The sequence below is a fragment of the Octopus sinensis genome, linkage group LG3 (genome assembly GCF_006345805.1).
Source record: "Octopus sinensis linkage group LG3, ASM634580v1, whole genome shotgun sequence".
Taxonomy (NCBI): domain Eukaryota; kingdom Metazoa; phylum Mollusca; class Cephalopoda; order Octopoda; family Octopodidae; genus Octopus; species Octopus sinensis.
In genome coordinates, this window is record NC_042999.1 from 137,531,951 (window position 1) to 137,553,002 (window position 21,052).

The window sequence follows — 21,052 nt, forward strand, 5'->3', positions numbered from 1 at the left end:
TTTATTGACCCCTGAAAGGATGAAGGGTAAAGTTAATCTTCGCAGAATTTGAACTCAGAATGCAAAGCTGGACAAAATGCCACTAAGCATTTTGCCACAACATCTTAACAATTCTTAAACCTTAGTTTAAATGAAATATTAACATCTTAACAATTCTTAAACCTTAGTTTAAATGAAATATTAACAATAGTCATCAGACTCAGGGAGCTTCCTGCTAAGACCTTCCTCCAGACTTAGTTAACAATAAGCAAAAGCATATCAGCTCAAACAAACAGTTTTATATTGGAGTTATTTGAGAATGTAATTATTTTTTTTATCTATTTCACATCATATGAACATTGGTGAGAATAAATGGGGTGAAGCTGGAAAGATAGATAAAGATAGTGATGATACAGGTGTTAGAGTACCTTCAAGGTATGAAGATTAGATGTGGGCATGGGGGTCAGAAGATCAGGAAGGGTGGGTACATAGAGGTTACAAAGGTGGGAATGGAGAGTGAAAGATGGCTAGAAATAGGAGTAGGGGTGAATCTGAGGCTATAGTAGGAAGTGCTGTGTGATGAGATTGAACTCACAAGCACGTAATTGTGAAGTAAACTTCATAATCACATAGCCATACCTGCACCCATACTCAGATAGGAATTGTTCCCTAACCACTTGGCAGGTTATTCTTTACTCTATCAGTTCGCTCAACATTTTCCAAATAAAGATTTAAGACTATCAGCAGATTTAAGACTATTCAATATAGAGATATGTCATATTCTTGTCGCATTCATCTTATATATAGTTGTGTGGTTATGTTCCTTCTAAGTCATGTGAATGTGTGAGCAGTGACATACAACCAGTGCACAAAGAAAATTAAATTATGCACCAAAAATTGTTTAATGTTTGCTTAAAGCAAGTGCATAGTTCATATATTCACAGTGATAAATTACCAACTTTAATGGTAAGTTAACTGCACCAGCAGAGCAACTTTAAGAATAAGAATAATATAAGAATTTATGACACCCATGAGGAAAGACAGCATAATTATCTCAATATTTTGTAGTTTGCATGAACCCAAGAAATCTAAATACATGTGTGTGTCACTGAGAAAATTCAGTACTTGAGATTAACAGTTGAAGCATGGTACATCAAGATGACTGCATCATTGCTATAACTACCAGACCTTAGAAGCTTTAAAAAATACTGTACTGGAGGTAATACAAATAGGACTGATGTATGTTAGAAATTCTTCTGCAGTTGTTAAGAAAATTATCAACTCAACACAGAATTTAAGGATATAAGGAAGCATTTTCAGCTATTTTGTTGTAAATGTTTTAAGATTACTTGAAAATGCAAAAATTAGTTACACATGTAGCTGAAAGTTTGTGGGTGGTACACTTTTACTGGTTTTGGTCTTTGAACACAAGGCCATACAGGAGCACAATTGTCAAACATTCAAGCCAGACAGTCATGTCATATGACCTAGATATTCTATGAAGAGTCAGTTACAATATATATGATTCACAAGTTAGGAATATCTACTTTTAACTCTGTAAATATGTGATAATAATACAGGTATAGTTGAATACCACAAAGTCCCTTCTAAGCTTTGATCTACCATATCCTAACTCCAGTACTTAGTTTGGTGTTATTTTAGCAATCACCTGCATTATGGCGCTTTCAGGAGTTACCTCCCTTCTGTGGATGTAAATACTGCATGGTATTTGCACCAGTTTACACATATACAGATACACACATTTGCATATGTGTATGCATGAATGAATGAATAAGATCTCACACAGGTTCTATGTACCAGATTTCACTTACAGTCAACCTAAGGATGTAGTAGTTGTCTGAGTTGCAGTACAAGGGATCAAGACTCAGAAGGAACTTTATGGTTGCAAAGTGAACTGCTTAACCATACAGAGTAAAAGAATATTGTCAGTAAGAATAATTTTTTATCTTTTACTTGTTTCAACCATTGGACTGCAACCATGCTGAGGGTACTACCTTGAATAATTTGAGTCATACAAATTGACCCTGGTACTTATTCTATCATTCTCTTTTACTAAACTCCTAGGTTACTGGGATGTAGAGACATGAACATCAGTTGTCAAGTAGTGGGGGACTAATGTAGGTGCAAAGAAACACACAGAGGCATACACATGCATGGATGTGCATGCACACACTCATGTATACACAATGGGCTTCTTTCAGTTTCTGTCAACCAGATCCACTCACAAGGTTTTGTTTAGCCTGGAGCTATAGTAGAAGACACTTACCCAAAGCTCCACACAGTGGAACTGAACCTGAAACCTGTGCCTAAATATTTATGAGTTGTGGATCAAGTATATACTAATTGATTGTTGATAGAATATCTAGGCCATATAGCATGACAGTCTGCTACACTTTCACTAAAGTACTTCTCTACCTCTGAGCCAACATCTTGTCCTTAAGTTATAATGGAAAACAATAAATAGTAAATGTGAACTCAAACTATTCAGAATGAAATATCTGTGGCTAAATACTATAATAAAAGACAATGATAACCACTTATTTGTTCCATGCACTAGCATTATGTTGTAAAATAGAATCAATTCCTTAATTCTTCATGATCAGAAATTATTCATCATTTGGTGATGATAATCTCTTTGACTTTAGATGGATACAGAAAGAGGAGCGGTTGTGACGAATATAGTTTCCTAAAAGCTTTAGTGCAATATGTGAAGTGAAAAAAATTTCAACTAGGAATGGAAATTGGGTTATAAACTCAATTGTTAGGAGACTATTGCCAATTCTGTACCACTCACAATATTTATGAAGCCTGGTTGGCAATAGCTAATTGTGATTGTTGTCACCGGGTATGCTAATGTACTGAACCTAATACTCTTACATGAATAAACATACAAACTTTAGGCTATTTCTCAACTTCATATCAAATGAATATAACTTCAACTTGACTTAATCTTTTTTCTTTGTTTATCATTACATTTACAAAGAAATTCCAACCAAATTATAACTAAAAGAAATGAAGGCATGCACAATTTTGTATGTAAAAAAAAAACTTTGTATTAGTTGTTGTTATGTTTGCAGGTACTGAAAACAATTTAGAAGCAATCAGAGGAAAAACGGAATTACTGGATGGTACAGTATACGGAGGTGTTATTGGGGTTGTACTAGGACATCATGTTGGTCTGAAAATTCATTTATTTGGAGTGTTTGGCATTGCTGCATTTGCTATAGCCATTGATTATTATTTATGTCACTAAATCTTGTTAAAAAATAAATTTCTATTGTCATTTTTGTTGTTGTTTTTTTCTTATTAGTAGTTTTACTTACCTCATACCTTTAGGATCTACACTAACACCACATTACTACACACTCTCTCTCTCTCTCTCTCTCTCTCTCTCTCTCTCCTATGATGTAAGTAGTCATGTCACTTCTCAACAGAAAGAAACCTGTTCCATTCTGGCCTCTTCTCTCATACTTTAATCCCTCAATTCCTTACATAAAGCCACCTCTTTCCTTACTGTAGCCCCACTCAGCTGAAGATCTTAATCTGGTGCCATGAAAAAAGCATCCAGTACATGCTGTTAAGTTGTTAGCATTAAGAAAGGCATCCAGCTATAAAAATCATGCCAAAGCAGATATTGGAGCATAAAGCAGCCCTTGAACCCATCGGTTTCTATTAGATTGCCTAGCATGGAACATGGATGCTAAAGGGTGATGCTGATGGTGGTGCTAATGATGATGATGATAATTACATTATTTTACGGCATAAAGAAAATCATTATAAAGAAAATTTGCCATTTTTCTTGGGTGTGCAATGCTCACCTATCACACCCAGAATATATATATATATGATGATGATGATGATATATATATATATATATATATCCCTGCCAGCTGGATTTCTTTGGTAAAACAGTATTCATCTGAATCACTACTTTAACCATAATGACAAATGAGATAACATAAACAAATTTAAAAGCTTTACTTTACATTAAAATCCTGATAAAGCCAGTTTTTACTTGTCATCCTTTGATAAAGTTAATACTATTAATTTGCAATAGACAACTTTTTTTTTTTAAAATATGCCTTGTACTTAATCAAAATAAGTTAATAATTAAATAATGCTGAAAAGATTTAGATAAACATTGCAGAATCTAACCAAGTAGATAAGGATTTCTCCTTCATTTTCTATTTAAACAAATTATTTTCTGTATCATTTCCTTGATCTTCATTCATTGTTTTAAATAATTATTTTAAATTTTTAATATACATTATAACAACAAAATATAATTATAAAAAATAATATTCATATAACTTAATATTATTTATCAGCCAATAAGATAACCTCCAAAATTTCCAAAGTAGATTTTATTCACCTTCTTTTCAAGAGTTTCATCCTGATGATTAACTTATTCAAGATCTTACATTCTAAGATAACACACAAACAGACGAACCAATGAGAGAACCTACACATGGTTGTTAGCCCTACAAGAAATAGTAGCCAAATTTCCTTCAAATCATACCTTATTATAATAAAAAAGGAAGGACACATTGACTAATGTAGTTTTAAAAAAGATGGGTGGTCATAGCTTGAACTCCATTAATTATAAGGATCGTGTTGATTGGAGTTAAGATGGGGTTGAGCCTTAAAAACATCAACATACAACATCATTTAGGGCTGTCTCAAAATTCTGTCTAAACAGAGATGGAAGTTTGTGAAATTTATTTTTAATAGATGTCATCAATATTTGCCCATGCTATCCATCATAGCTATTACTATCTTCCTGGTTTTCATCAACTGATAATCATAAACAGTGCCTGATGTACTAAAACTACACTTATTGCTCTTTTCAATGCCAAACTTACACTGAGAAATCTCTCGGCTACATTTATGGTTTCTTCTAATGATGCATATCTAAAAATCTACAACACCTTACTTTTGTTTTTGATTTTATATTTTATTTAAACCTTTTATTACCATATTTCTGCCTTTGATTCATTTAATTTTGGAAACAAGAATTTCACAAAATATCTTTGTCATTATTAAGTTGGTGTTTGAAACATAGCAAGAAATTTTGATGGAAGATTTTAATTCAGTTCACTTTAATACAGGAAGTTGGTATCATGAAACCAGGAGCAGTCTCAGGTGATTTGATATCAAAAGGATTTTGTGAAAATACAGTGACAGAGACATTAGAGTGTTGGTCTATAGCATTTGGCCTTGTCCATCTTCATTCTAAATTCATATCCCACAAAAATCAGCATAACTGTAGAGATATGAAAACCAATATACTGGAGTTGATTTAATCAACTTTACCCTTCCATTTAATGTGCTTTTGTGTCTATGTCAGGAATCATTATTTTGTATATATAGGTTTGATGATACAATCAAGGGAAATAGAATTCATTACACAAAATAGTTCATATATATTACTTAATAAAGGAAAATAAACAAGTGTGTGTGTGTGTGTCTGTCTGTGTGTGTGAGGACAGTGAATGGTGCTACTCATAAGACCATACAGTTATTCAGTTGCATTCCTTTATAAAGTGTGTTCAAATTCTACCAAGAGCTTAACATTTATCTTTCTGTGGTCAATAAAATAAAATATCAATTAAATCAACTCATGCTACAGTTGGTGAACCAGTAAAGGGCATCTACAGGGTCACTCTACCTACTAAAAATAATGTGGTAGCAAAATCTTCATCTAACCATAACCCACAATCTTAAAAAAAAACAAAGGCACATTGGATAATGTAGTTCTAAATAAATATTCTAAATAAATAGACTATGTCTGGAAAAAAAAAACCAGGGTCATAGATGCAACATCTTTGGAGGAGAATGACTGGATGGGGTGGGATTGGCTCTTACCTTTGTTAGTCAGAGTGCCCTGGGGTACAAATATACAAAGCCCAATCATGACTACCTGTTTGAGAAGGGTAAACTAGGCACATGCATCACAACCATATGTGCACAGCATGGTAATCTCCTATCAAGATAAACAGTGCATGACCTTGCAGGTGAAGCCCAGTTAGAATTTTCTTTAGGTCGAGTAGCCCATCGCACTCAAAAGGTCCCTAAATAAGGTTTGTTTAAGGATGATGAAGAAAACATCCATATTTCCAGAGGTGAATTATTCAAATCCCAAAGAATTCCTCTCAACACATGGCTATAATGCTCCCCCACTACTTCTGCTTGTGATCAGAGATGCATATATTGTCATCTGGTTATGGTCAAACAAATCTGTGGTATTGAGCAGAATATTTGTTGTAGCCCATCTTTTATACCAAGACAAAACAATGTACATGATAACACTTCCAATCATTTAAGATCAAAAGCCACAAGAACCACTGCCTGGTAAGGCATCAGGGCATTTATTATTATTATTATTATAATTATATACACATTCATAAATATTGACCTTGTTGGGTGTATTAAGTTCCAAAAAGAGTTCAATAAGCCTATGAATAGTTCACTGCAACCATTTTATCTTTAGTGAAGGTTTTGAGTTCAGGATAAGTTTTGTTTCAAGATTGATCTCTTGTCTGCGAGAAAGAAATATGTTCATTTAAATATATATAAAAAAAATTCTTCCTCTCATTTGAAGTTTCAGTACCAAAACATCAGATTCCTCTTTTCCTAGTAATATACAAACTTATCCAAACTCACATTCAGAGTATAATTTTTGTCACTGTTAACTACCAGCAGTTTCTTTGCACTGTTTTTAACCTTAACCCTTTGGCATTCAGATCACCCTGTCAAATGTAATGCTTATTCATTTATCATCATCATCATCATCATCATCATTGTTTAACATCCGTTTTCCTTGCTAGTATGGGTTGGACGGTTCAACTGGGGTCTGGGAAGCCAGAAGGCTGCGCCAGGCCCTGTCTGATCTGGTAGTGCTTCTACAGCTGGATGCTCTTCCTAATGCCAACCACTCCATGAGTGTAGCGGGTGCTTTTTACGTGCCACCTGCACAGGTGCCAGACGAGGCTGGCAAACGGCCACGATCGGATGGTGCTTTTTACGTGCCACCGGCACGGGGGCCAGACGAGGCTGGCAACGGCCACAATCGGATGGTGCTTTTTACGTGCCACCGGCACGGATTAATTAATCAAGCATTATCTCAGAGCTTATGATGACAACTTGATTATTTATTTTTACAGAAACATTGTATGGTAGGTGCGAGAGGTGGATCTGGCTGGTTTGAACATAAAACTGGTAGAATATTTGGACCAGATATGGCCAGTTTAAATGCTGCAGGGTTAATCTTTAGGAATGATAAAATAAGTTCCAGACACAACTAGGGATAATTCTATCAACCCTATACTCCCCCACCCTACACTTCACTCTCATCCTTACAAATATTTAGTGGGAAATCACTGTTCAGTGTGAATTGTGTAAGGAGACATTAAGATGCAAAGAGAGCCCTAATTAGTTTTAATCAGTTGTCTCTTTGGAGATAAACTAGTTCCCAATAACAGTATAGCTATGACAGAGAGAGGAAGGAGGGAGAGGGAGAAAGGGGGAAAGAGATAAAATATCAAAGAAAAGAAAGGATAAAAAATAGGACAGTATCGGGATGTTTCTCTAGATATAGAGCCGATATTCCAATCAAATTTATTCATTATTTGATCAATATTCCGAAACAAGTGAATCAGTGCAAATGTTTTGGGTGTCATATTAGAGATGCTTCATGGTATCTAAATCTGTAATGATGCTTTGTGTATTTACAATCACAACTCATTGGGATCAAACATTATACCTTTTCATCCTTCCAGAATCAATTAAATAAGTGTCAGTACAATAATACTGGGTCAGCTAATTGCCAACCTTCCTTTCTCCTCCCAGTCCAAACTAGCTGTCACTTGGTACTATGGAAAGGTTCAGCAATTCACTGCTATTAGGAGCAGAAGCAGACAGAGTAGTGTTATAACTAGCAAGTATCTTGTTAGCTTGGAATGCTAAGATTATTATAATACTCTTTTTCTCTCTCTCTGACAAAGCCTGTTTACTAGAGACTAACATTGTTCATATCCAATAAGATAATATTTCTGAAACTGTTTAAAGGTTCTTACAGGCTGAAATAAGGTCCATTTATCTCTTACCTGTGACTATTATTACTATGATTGCAAATCAATTAGAGAAACTCTATAAGGTTGTTCGACCTATAAGACATAATAGCAAAAAAACTCCCTCAAACCACACTTTACAGCAAAGAAAGAAAGAAAGAAAGAAAGGGATAACACAAATCTTAGATGCACTGCCTGAAATAAATGAGAATTGCTAAGTTACGGGGATGTAAACACACCAGCATTGGTTGTCAAGCGATGTTGGGGGGACAAACACAAACACACATATATATACTTATACTTATATACGACAGGCTTCTTTCAGTTTCCATCTACCAAATCCACCCACATGGCTTTGGTCAGCCCGAGGCTATAGTAGAAGACACTTGCCCAAGGTGCCACGCAGTGGGACTGAACCTGGAACCATGCGGTTGGTAAGCAAGCTACTTACCACACAGCCACTCCTGCGCTTTTGGTTAACTTGTTTTATTAATCATATTTATTTTATTCTTTTACTTGTTTCAGTCATTTGACTGTGGTCATACTGGAGCACCACCTTTAGTCGAGCAAATTGACTCCGAACTGCTAAGTTACAGGGACGTAAACACACCAGCATCGGCTGTCAAGTGATGTTGGAGGGACAAACAGACAAACACACACACACACATATATATATATATATATAAATTTATATAAATAAGGATAAGATTGTTAATATGATTGGACCATATTGCTTTATTACACTTCCTCTGTCTTTACTCATACAATATTGAATTTTACTAATGTAGACCACCACCATTTTCCATAAATTTTAGTAATTTTATTCCAAATCAGCCACAGAAATATATTTTATGGAAGTCATCTCATTCATATACTACTTTAAACCACATCACTAATAGCTTTAACAGAATGTTAAAAGGCAAAGAAAAAAAGGGTCATCTTGTATAGGTTATAACTTTTCTTATATCATAAACTCACCAACTGGAACATATAGTCATATAGATTCCTTCTGCTATGTTTTCATCTCATCTTTTAAATGGTTTCTGTAAATGAAAAATAGATCTCATTTTTTATGTTTAGACTATACAAAAGAAGAAATAATAAGCATTTGCCTCTAGCTTGCTTGTTTGTTGTGTTCATTTTTTTCTGTCTTTTCTTTATTTGTTCCTTATACATTTTACCCCCAACTGAATCATTAAAAATACAAGAGAAAAACATCACAACTTGGGAGGCCTTAAGTTTAAATTATTGGTTTCAAGAGATTTTGTTGTTTTATTTTTATATTTCTTATTTTCTTTTTGTAATGATAATTTAGCTACATTTTATTCACCGAAAACCATGTGGATTACTTCAAATCCTTTTAAAATAAAAAGAATAGAGGATCATTTGCTTTTCTTATCTCTGCTATCGCTATCTCTACCTCAGCTATATTTTCATTATGATTCATACAACAGCACATTTCAACAAAGGGGTCACAGCAAAACAGCCATTGTATTTTCACATCTTTGCTTTACATGAAATACATCAGCTTCAAAAGAGGAAACAAAAATTATATTCATTCACATACATTTCACTGAGCCTGCACATGTTTTAGAAGTAAAATGTGTGATACAGCTGAATGTCTTTCGTCACACAAGGTAGCTTAAACTAATACAACTATATTCTATCTTTGTGGATGTTCTGTTAATCTTTTTTTTAATCCATTGACCTGCAAGAGATTAAACTGGACATTCAACATACTAGCCTCACCAGATTGTCCCACAATTTGCAATCTAAGAAGAACTGGGGAAGATATAGACACACTCTCCCATTTTCTCTTCAGCCTAAACAATTTTTTAAAAAAGTGAAGTTGATTCATATCTTTCACATATTAAATGAGTTTTAAAACAGTACATATTTTAGACACATTAGATAATTAGAATGGTACATATTTAAACATATTAAGTAATGGAACTGTACACATATATTTCAAATGTATTAAGTAAATAAAACACATTTTCCTCATACTAAACATCTCAGACTGCTATTGTCATTATAAGAATAATGACAATATTCACAGAGTAATGTGCAAAACTTAATTCTCATGTGGTATTTAGTTCCATACCCCTATGTTTTAAATTCACTGAAGCTGATTTTGTCTTTATCATACTTCAATTTATAAAACAGTCCCAGTAATGTTTTGTGGTCAATACAACAGACACTATTTCTTCCCTATAAATGTGTGATCCTGAGTTGATGGTATAAATCATTCATATTATTAAGGCAGTGAACTGGCAGAAGCATTAGCAAGCCACACATTTTGTTCATTATTACATTTTGAGTTCAAATGCTGCTAGGGTCATCTTTGCCTATCATACTTTTGGGTTTGATTAAATAAGTTGTAGTTGAAAACTGGGGTCAAAGAAATTGACATAACCCTCCCCCAAAATTGCTGGCCTTGTGCCAAACTTTGAAACCATTATTATTATAAGTAGAAGTAAGACAGCAAACTAGCAAAACCATTAGCACACCAGGGCAGATGCTTAGTGGTATTTCATCTGTCTTTACATTCTGCGATCAAATTCCACCAAGGTCAACTTTGCCTTTCATCCTTTTGTAGTTGATAAAGTAAGTACCAGTTGAGCACTGGGATCAATGTAATCAACTTACCCCTCCCCCAAAATTGCTGGCCTTGTATTTATTATTGTTGTTGTTGTTATTAGCTCTCACAAGACACTTAAGAGGCAGGTTTTGAGACTCACTTCCCCATCACATTATTGGTGTAATATCTACTGTTCTCCACTGAGGTTGACTTTGCCTTTCATCCTTTCAGAGTCAATAAATTAAGTACCAGTTGTGTACTGCAGTCAATCTAATCAACTGACCCCCTCCCCAAAAATTTCAGGCTTTGTGCCTAGAGTAGAAAAGAATATATACTGTTCTTTAATTTCCCTTGAAACCTTCAAGAATATTGAGAGCCTTTAAATTTTTGCTTGTTTGTTTTCCTGCAAGTAAATATTGTCATCCATCACAACCAGTGAGAGAGCCTCTATGCCAATGGTTCTTGACCACAAAGATGGCCTTTGGAGGGAGATAAATCACTGAAAAGGTTGCGAATGGCAACAAAAGAACTATGACAAACAAAAGAATAATTAAAATAAAAACAATTGACTTTTTAACCAACAAGTTAAACAAACAATTTATTAGTTAGTTGGATAGATATTTAACCAATTGACTAACGATAAAGAAGTGGAATTGAACTGGTGTGTGTGTATTATTGGTATAATGACCTCCTAAGGCACAACAAAACCATTTAGAACCAATACATAAATATTTTGAGATAAAAAAAATTGAAACAGTTTCTTATCAGTTTAGAATCCATGATGCACAACATAAAAGGCACATGTTTCACTGACTCTAAACCTAAAGGAAAATGAAAAAAAAATTGACCCATGTTATAAACAGTACTAAGTAACCATCATGAATACCCCCCCCCCCCACCGTAAAAACAATATCCCAGCTGACTGCACTGATATATGTGAGCTGTGACTGTGTTTCTCTCAGTAAGTCTGTTATATCCTTCACATCTCTGCTCTACCATGGATGATCAACACCTTCCTATCAAATTACTGAAACAAGTTGAGTTGTTCCAGGCTGTTGCTGCTGGTTGTTCTTATTAAATCCATACAAGCTACTAGTGATCTTGTGTCTGTCTTAAAAATCGTTATCATCATCATCATCATTATTGATGTTGAATTTTTTAATGATGCTAATAATGATGATGGTTCATATAGTGGTGGTGGTAATGGTGAAGTAGGATGGAGGATAATGGTTTATGGTGGTGGTGGCAACAATGTAAATGTAGACAACATAGGAATGGATTGATAACATGCATTTACAAGAAATATACTTGTTAAAAGGAAGGACGAAATATTGACAAATATTGACAACAGACAACTTCCAAGCAGAGAAACAGTAATAAATAACTAAACAACAAATTCTCAGAAAGGCACAAATATTTGAAAGAAAGGGGTTAGTTTATTATACTAACTAACCTCAGTACATTACTGATATTTAACTTATCCATTTTGGAAGAATGAAAGGTAAAAATCAACCATAGGGGAATTTGAACTTGAAACATAAAGGGTTATAACTAAATAACACAAAGGCTTTTCACTGATTCTTTGTGTGTGTGTGTGTGTGTGAAAGAGACAGATACAGAGATAGATAGATAGAGAGAGAGAGAGAGAGAGAGAGAGAAAGAGAGAAGGAGAGAAAAGGAAGTACTTTTGTGCATAGGCATGTACTGTATATATAGACTTAATGTTTATTTGTGCATACATTCCATGGTCTTGGAATTCAAATCCCATCACAGTTGGAGTTTTGTTGCTCTGGTTGACCATATATGTCTGCACCTGAAAAGTTCCTCTTCAGAGTGCAGAATCTAGAGCAAAATGTCTTTGATGAGGACCAACAGTTACCCATGCAGCAATTCTCCTTTCTCAATTCGATCAATGGCAAGGTATAATACAGTTTGATACCAGCTTCATCACAAAAGAACCAACTCATAACATAAATTGTTAGAACAAATACCACAAAATACCATCTCTAATACTCTAAAAATTCAGGCATTGAACCACCCTGGATTGGTACTTTATTTTATCAACTCTGGAATAATGAAAGACAAAACTAATATTAACAGGATTTGAACTCAGAATATAAAGAGCCAGAACAAATATGGAAAGTAATTTAGTCTGACTCTCTAACAATTCTGGCAATCCATTGCCAATTAGATTGACTCCAGTATATTAGTGGTCCTTGTTTTATCAATCCTTTAAATAACGAAAAAGAAACATAATGTTGACATTGATGGAATTAGAATTCTGACTGTAAAGAGAAGCGGCTAAATATTGTAAGATGTTTTGTCTTCTGCCACTTCAGCAAATCTGACATTCACCCAGGGCCATCTTGAGACATGAGCACACTGAGCAGTTAACTAGAGGTCTAACTGAATACTATTGGATCATTGATGCTACTAAGATGACCCTGCATTTACTGTCTTTTGTTTTCTTCTTTAATATGATTTCTGACTTAAGCACAGGATCACACTTTTTCAAGGAGGAAATATTCAATTTGATCCCTAGATCTCTATTTGACTGGTATTTATTTTATCAAGCATGGGAGGATGAAAGGAAAAGTTGGCACTGGTGGGATATGAACTCAAAACATAAAAAGACTTAATTAAGTACCATAAAGCATTTTGTCTGTGCTTTACCAATTCTGCTGATCCACTGCCCTAAATAAATGACAATGATGGAGAAAACATTTTAAAAGGAAGTCAAGAGAAAAGCAAGAAACATTTGTGACTAAGAAATGTGGAAATAGCAAACATTTTAGTGGTTTTTACAAAAAAACAGAAAATAATTTTTTAATAGATATTGTTATGTATGATATGTTGAAAGAAAGTAAATTAAAAAATGTTTCTCTTATCTAGAAAAGGAAATGCATCTTGTATTACTTATTCAAATGAATTTTTTTTCTACCTCTGCAAGATACATAGGTTCTACTCCCACACACACTGTGTGTGTGTGAACACATACACAAGCACACTCACAAACACATACATTCATTCACACATGTGCATACACAGAATTGGAAAAAACCTCTGAAACTAACAGAGGTAGAAAAAAGTTCATTTGAATAACATAGCCTCGTCCTCTTTTAATGCCTGTCTTCTGAGCTGACATGGGTTGGGCAGTTAGATAGGATCTGTTGGACCCAAGGACGGCATTGTGCTCCAATGTTTGCTTTGATATAATACAGTGTGTGAAAAGGCAGCAAGCTGGCAGAAACGTTAGCACGCCGGGCAAAATGCATAGCCATATTTCATCTGCCGTTATGTTCTGAGTTCAGATTCCGCCATGATCGACCTTGCTTTTCATCCTTTCGGGGTTGATTAAATAAGTACCAGTCAATCACTGGTGTCGATATAATTGACTTAATACCCTTGTCTGTCCTTGTTTGTCCCCTCTATGTTTAGCCCCCTGTGGGCAATAAAGAAATATATAATACAGTGTGTGTGTGAAAGTCAACAATGAGTTCAGCAACAAATTTAGAGTGAAGGTAGGTGTCTTCACTCCTCTCCTATACTTCATAGTTCTACAAGGCATCAAGAGGAGTTTAAGAATGGCTTTTCATGGGAACTCCTGCATGCTGGTGATCTAGTTCTTATAGCTTCCTGTAAAGGAGGGAGACCCTAAGTTTCTCTCTTCCACTGGTTTCATCCACATTCAGTAACCAGTACTCTATACAGCCTCCACCCTTGAACAGTGTCAAAAATGTTCAAGCATCTTAATATTCTGATATAAACGTAGTTGTATTGGAATTGTCAAATGAGTCGAAAGCTAGTGGCAGGATAATTATAGCTGAGAGTTCTTCAATTTTATAGAATTTTTTTTTTTTCCAATGAACTAGAAAATTCTGTACCATATATTATTGCATTAAGATTTCTTCTCACTCCAACATACTTATTGCAAGTCACTAGAAAAGGAGATTTTCTAAACTTAAATTCACCAAAAACTACTTACAATTATCAGCAAGTACAAACTAGCTCTGAGATGGCTACAATTTCTGTTGAAGAACAAATACAACATGAATTTAAAGGAACTTATCAAAACATTTGAAAGGTAAAAGCAAGGAAAAAAATTTTTTTTAGCAATTGTCACCAATTGTCCTATTAAATTTCTTTGGTGTTGCAGTGATTGCTAGCTTTTAGCTAATTCTTTTAGTGTAAATTGTAGCACATAGATCATTGTAACTTTTTCAGTGCAATCGAATTTGATAACCAGGCCAAGATAAGTTAGAAAAGGAAGAATGAAGGATGATAAAAGTTTGTTATTGTGTAATAGTGATTCAAATTGTGTTCTTGAACTTTACAATAAATTATATTTACACACAAGGCCTCCTGGTGTGACACCTTTTTACTATAACTCCAGACCAACCAAAGCCCTGTGAGTAGATTTGGTAGACAGAAACTGAAAGAAGCTCATCATGTGTGTGTGTGTGTGTGTGTGTGTGTGTGTGTGAGAGAGAGAGAGAGAGAGAGAGAGAGAGAGCAAGAGTGAGGGTGAGATTGAATGTTTATGCTCCTTGTCTTGACAACACGTGATAGTTATAAATGAGTGTCACTGTCATACAAGTAGAGCCATTTATTTCCAATATTCTGCAACAACGTGTCTGGCTATAGGGAAATATTTTCTTGCTTGGAAACAAGTGTTGTCAATAGGAGGGGTATCTGGATGTAGAAAATCTGCCACAAATAAACTCTGTCTGACCCATGCAAGCATGAAAAAGTGGATGTTGATGATGATGACCATACATCTTACAGATGAATTAATAGATAGATTAATGGGTGTAGACAGGAAAACTTGTTGATAGGCAAGATGATGGAGAGGAGATTGGATGGTACAGAATATAACCAAATGTGGCAAGGAATTTAAGTCTCAGTCTGCATGGAAACTTTGCACCGGCCCTGGTCATAGGGGATGCTCATAGCTGGCGTGCCTTTGATCATAAGTCTGTTCAGTCAAAGCCACTCTGAAGCTAAACAGCAACAACAACAACTAATCATTTAAATGGAGGATAATAGTAATGAAGACAGGCAGAATATGATGATGATTGCAAAAGAGCAGAAAATGATTAAGAAATAGCTGTCCATCATCATCATTATTTAGCATCCATTATCCATGCTGCTAAGGGTTGGACATTGTGACCAGGGCTGACAAGCTGGAAGGCTACAGCAGACTCCAGTCTGATTTGGCATGGTTTCTATAACTCAATGTCCTTCCTAACGCCAACCACTCCGAGAGTGTAATGGGTGCTTTTACATGTTACTGGCACAAGTGCCATTTGCGTGACACCAATATCTGCCACAACTGGGATTTTACTAGGCTTGATGGGTTTTCTTCTCAAGCACAGCATAATGCCAAAGGTCTTGGTCATTGCCTCTATGGGGCCCAACACTCAAAAGGAGCGTTTCACATGCTTTTCAAGGAGCTTTTGTCTAGTTCATAGAAGAAGAATTTAATATTTTAGTGGTGCTCCAACATGGCCACAGCTAACCAGCTGAAACTAAGGATCTATAGCAAAAACATGAATAGTAAGAAGAACAAATAAACACTAAGACAATGAATACAATATGCATACATAAAATATAATATATACATAGGCATATAATATATACATAAGCGTAGGAGTGGCTATGTGGTAAGGGGCTTGCTTACCAACCACATGGTTCTGGGTTCAGTCCCACTGTGTGGCAACTTGAGCAAGTATCTTCTACTATAGCCTTGGGCCAACCAAAGCCTTGTGAGTGGATTTGGTAGATGGAAACTGAAAGAAGCCTGTTGTATATATGTATGTGTGTGTGTATATCTTTGTGTACCTGTGTTTGTCCCCCCAACATCACTTGACAACCGATGCTGGTGTGTTTACATCCCTGTAACTTAGCAGTTCAGCAAAAGAGACCGATAGAAGTACTCAGCTTACTAAGAATAAGTCCTGGGGTCTATTTGCTCGACTAAAGGCGGTGCTCCAGCATGGCCACAGTCAAATGACTGAAACAAGTATAAGAGCATACATACATTATACATGCACAAGTATATATAGGTATACATATTGTACACACCTGAAATTCATGAAAATAAGTTTGAAATCCTCTCACATTGAAGAGGATGACAACAATAGTAAGGGTGGTAATGATGATGATGATGATGGTGGTCGTCGCTGGTGGTTGGTGGTAGTGGTTGGTGGTTGTTGTTTTAGGTGGTGGTGGTGGTGGTGATGCTGGCAGAGGCGGTGGCAAAAAGGACAATAATGGTGGTAGGAGTGTGAATATATGAAAAAAAAAAACTGCACAAAAAGGAATACATAATGAAGTAATTTATATACAACACAGCTTCTTGAATCCTTTAACATTTTCAGATAGTAATATAGAGAGTACAGAAGGAAGGAGGAAGAAACTTGGGTGTGTATGAATGTTATAGTTTAAAAATAAGATTCTTTTGACAGCATGCACCTTAACAATAGACATTCTGGTCATTATGTATGGCTAGGAGTGGATGTTTACAGAAAAAAAATGAAGATAAATAGAGAAGCGAGGAAACTGTTCTGTTATTGAGAAAGAAATAAAGGTTGTTGGACACAAAGACAGTCATAAATCTTCAGAATATATTATTGTTATTGCTGTTGTTATTGTTATTGTTATTGTTATTATTATTATTATTATTATTATTATTATTATGTTGTTCACTTCCCAACCACATGATTTCAGGTTCAGTCCCACTGCATGGCACCTTGTGAAAGTACCTTCTACTTTAGCTTTGAGTTGACCAAAGCCTTGTGGTCAGACTTGGTAGATTGAAACTGTCGTATACAGATATGTATGTGTATGTGTGTGTGTGTGTGTGTGTGTGTGTGTGTGTGAAAGAGATAGATAGATATAGATAGATAGATGGATAGATAGATAGATAGATAGATAGATAGATAGATAGATAGATAGATAGATAGATAGATAGATAGATAGATAGATAGATAGATAGATAGATAAAGAGAGAGAGAGAGAGAGAGAGGAGGAGAAAAAAGAAGTACTTTTGTGCATAGGCCAGTACTATATATATGGAATTAATGCTTATTTGTGCATACACTCCATGGTCTTGGAACTCAAATCCCATCACAGTTGGAGCTTTATTGCTTAGGCTGACCATATATGTCTGCTCCTGAAAAGTTCCTCTTCAGAGTGCAAAGTCTAAATTACATCTTTTTTAATTAGATGTGTAATGTAATCATCCAATTATTTTGTGTAAGTAAAATATTTGACAACCTAAGACAGTGTACAATGTCTGTGCTTCGTCATCTTTATATAATTTTGATGCACATTCCCACAGGTCTTTCTGTTGCCTGAGTAATAAGACTATTGTATTTCTAAATATACATTCATCACAAAATATACAAAACCATTTAGCTGAATTCTTAGAGTCTCAGAGAAAATATCTTTGCAGTATCATGGCTCTTTACATCTGGGGTTCAAATCTTGTCAAGTTTTACTTTCATCCCTCCTGGGGTCAGTAAGATAGAGTATCTCTCAAGTAGCTATTCCGCTTCCTTTACATTGCTAATATATTTGGGAAAGGCATGATAACCACAGCCCTGATTTTCTCTCTACATGTGACATTAATCCTTTCGTTATCGTATTTCTGTTGAGATGCTCTGAGTTTCTTTCAATTACTTTAAATATAACAAAGAACTTAGTAAAATAACTTGGTTATTATTCAACTGGTGTTAGGAACATAAATTGTGACTAAGGTTGGGTGGAAGATTTTAATTCAAAACTTATGAAAACAAGACATTTGTACTCAGAGCCAGAGGCGGTTTCAGCCGAGTTGGTAATGAAAGGGTTAATAGTACTTATTAAACAACCCATTAATTATAGACTGTTAAATATTAGTTTCAGATTTTGGCACAAGGTCAGCAATTTTGTGGGTGGGGATAAGTTGATTACATCAACCTCAATGCTCAACAGTTACTTATTTTATTGGTTCTTAATTAAAGGGATGAAAGACAAAGTCAACCTCAGCAAAATTTGGACTCAGAACTCGGATGAAATGTCACTAAGCATTTTGCTTGGTGTGCTAATGATTCTGCCAGCTTGCCACCTTTACAGACAGTTAAATATTCTTTTCTACTCTTGGCACAAGGCCCAAAATTTTGGGGGAGGGAGCCAGTCAATTAGATTGACTCCAGTATGCAACTGGTACTTAATTTATCCACCCTGAAAGGATGAAAGGCAAAGTCAACCTTGGCAGAATTTGAACTCTGAACATAAAGACAGATGAAATACCAAGACAGTTAAATATTACAATAGTAATATACAACTATCTATTCTAACAATAGTAGATTGCATTGACAGCAACAATAGAAAAGATAAAAAGTGTGTTACTATAGTAACAACAGGGAACATGAGATATGTATCACTATGGTTACAGTCAAGATTATAAGAGGAGTGAAAGGATATCCAAAGTAATATGGGCAGTAATCCAATAGATTCAGAGTTGGAAGGTTGATCCTGAAGAAGTCCATGTAACCATCAAATATATTACCTAAACACAATACTCATTAAAAAGTTAAACACAAAAAAGGGTCTTAACTTTTCAGATGTTAATCCTTCATCAGAAACATATAGGGAGTGAGAAAGAAAAAAATAAATGACAAGCAAAGAGTTAGAAATCAGTTGGGAAGTTAATACCATATTGTCAAACTCTGTTCCTCCATTGATATCCTTTTTAATGTGTTTAAGAGTTTACAACTATATAAGAGAGGTGTTACTATAGCAACTGTAAGTAAAGGACACATGAAGAGTGACATTATAGTTACAGTATTGGATAATAAGGAGTATTACTGTGGTAACTATAAGTAGAGAACTAAGGGGAGTGTTGTTATAGCGACAGTAGAGGGCATAAGTGGTGTGTTACCATGGTATTTATCAGCATAGTTGCAGTTGACGAAATGAGAGAAATGTAGCTATGGTAACTTAATGGAAATGTGGCTGTAGTTACAGTTGAAAACAAAGTGGATATATATTACATTTTATAGAACTAATTTAAGAAATGTGAGCATGGTTAGCAAGAAATCTTTGGTCATTCAAAAATAGGTATTCATGGATTTATCTCAAGAAAATAACAATCCATTTAATCAGCCAAGAAAATAACAATCCATTTAATCAGTCTCATCAGCCAGTTTTTTTAAAATTTCAACAAAGTTGCAAATATAGAAATAGAAACAAAAAATTCTGACTAAATTGAAAGGAAAATGAAACAAGTTTTAGTTATCTATAATAACTTGAGGAAGTGAAACTTTTTATCTGCTTAAAATGGAATCTTTCAGCAGATAAACATGAAGTTTTGATGCTTATAATATAAAATAATATTATTAACAAGACAAAATATTTTTGAAAAAAAAAACAACCTAAAAACAAAACCTGAAAATTTATTGTAAAGAATGTTCTGGAAATCTTAAATTAATTTTCTTCTATAAGACTGGCTTAATTGTACATATGAGATGTTAAGACAAGGTCACACTAACACATACACCCCTGTATGCACAAATGTACATACATACATAAAACAGGCTTCTTTCAGTTTCCATCGATCAAATATACTCACAAGGCTTTGATCAACATGGCACTATAGTAGAATACACTGGTCCAAGATTCCATGCAGTGGAACTGAACATGAAACCATGTAGTAGGGCAGCAAACTTCCAAACCACACAGCCATGATTCTGTGTGCGTGCATGTGTGTGTGTGTGTGTGTATGTATAGGCACCTATGTGTGATTGAGAGTGTATTCCCTTCTCTTAATATATACACACTGATTGTAAACAAAACGTCACCGTATATAGAAACAGTGTTGCTTATATGCACTTCTCCGTGAAAATACATCTGAGTTGTTCGCAGTTTAATATACTGGTGGAATTATTAACTCACTTGGAAATAGTTGAGGGCACCTGGCTATAAAAAATTCTGTCTCAATGAAGACTCATTTGACCTGTGAAGGCCTGGAAAAATAAACATTAATACAATGATGATGATGATGATGGTGATGATGATAAAGGTGGTGGGGGGCAGTGGCGGCAGCAGCAGCAGTGGTGATGGTGATGGTGGCTGTGGTGGAAGTGGAGGTGGTGATAATGATAATAACAATATACCCTAATGTTTGTATATTTATTATTGTCCTTGTGGCTAATAATGAAAGACTTATTCCTCTTTACTAATCGCTATGAGTTTTGCTGTTAATTGCAATGGTTTGATTTATACAGTCATAATCATCATCGCCATTTTCATAGATATGATCTTTCCATCCCCACCACCACCACCACTGCCATCACCATCATCATCACCACTATCATCATCACCACTATCATCATCATCATCATCATCAATATTAGAA

General features: G+C 35.0%; 1 long non-coding RNA gene across 2 annotated transcripts in view; it reads right to left on the minus strand.

The window, feature by feature from the left end:
• LOC118762591 overlaps positions 1-21,052 on the minus strand; it is a 62,626-nt gene that overhangs the window by 13,810 nt on the left and 27,764 nt on the right. The window contains exon 4 of one of the 2 annotated variants that reach the window (XR_004998349.1): positions 9,048-9,112. This is a non-coding gene — a long non-coding RNA (uncharacterized LOC118762591). Of the gene's footprint in view, positions 1-8,906; positions 9,113-21,052 lie in introns of those variants that run through there. The other variant, XR_004998348.1, reaches the window with a different exon arrangement.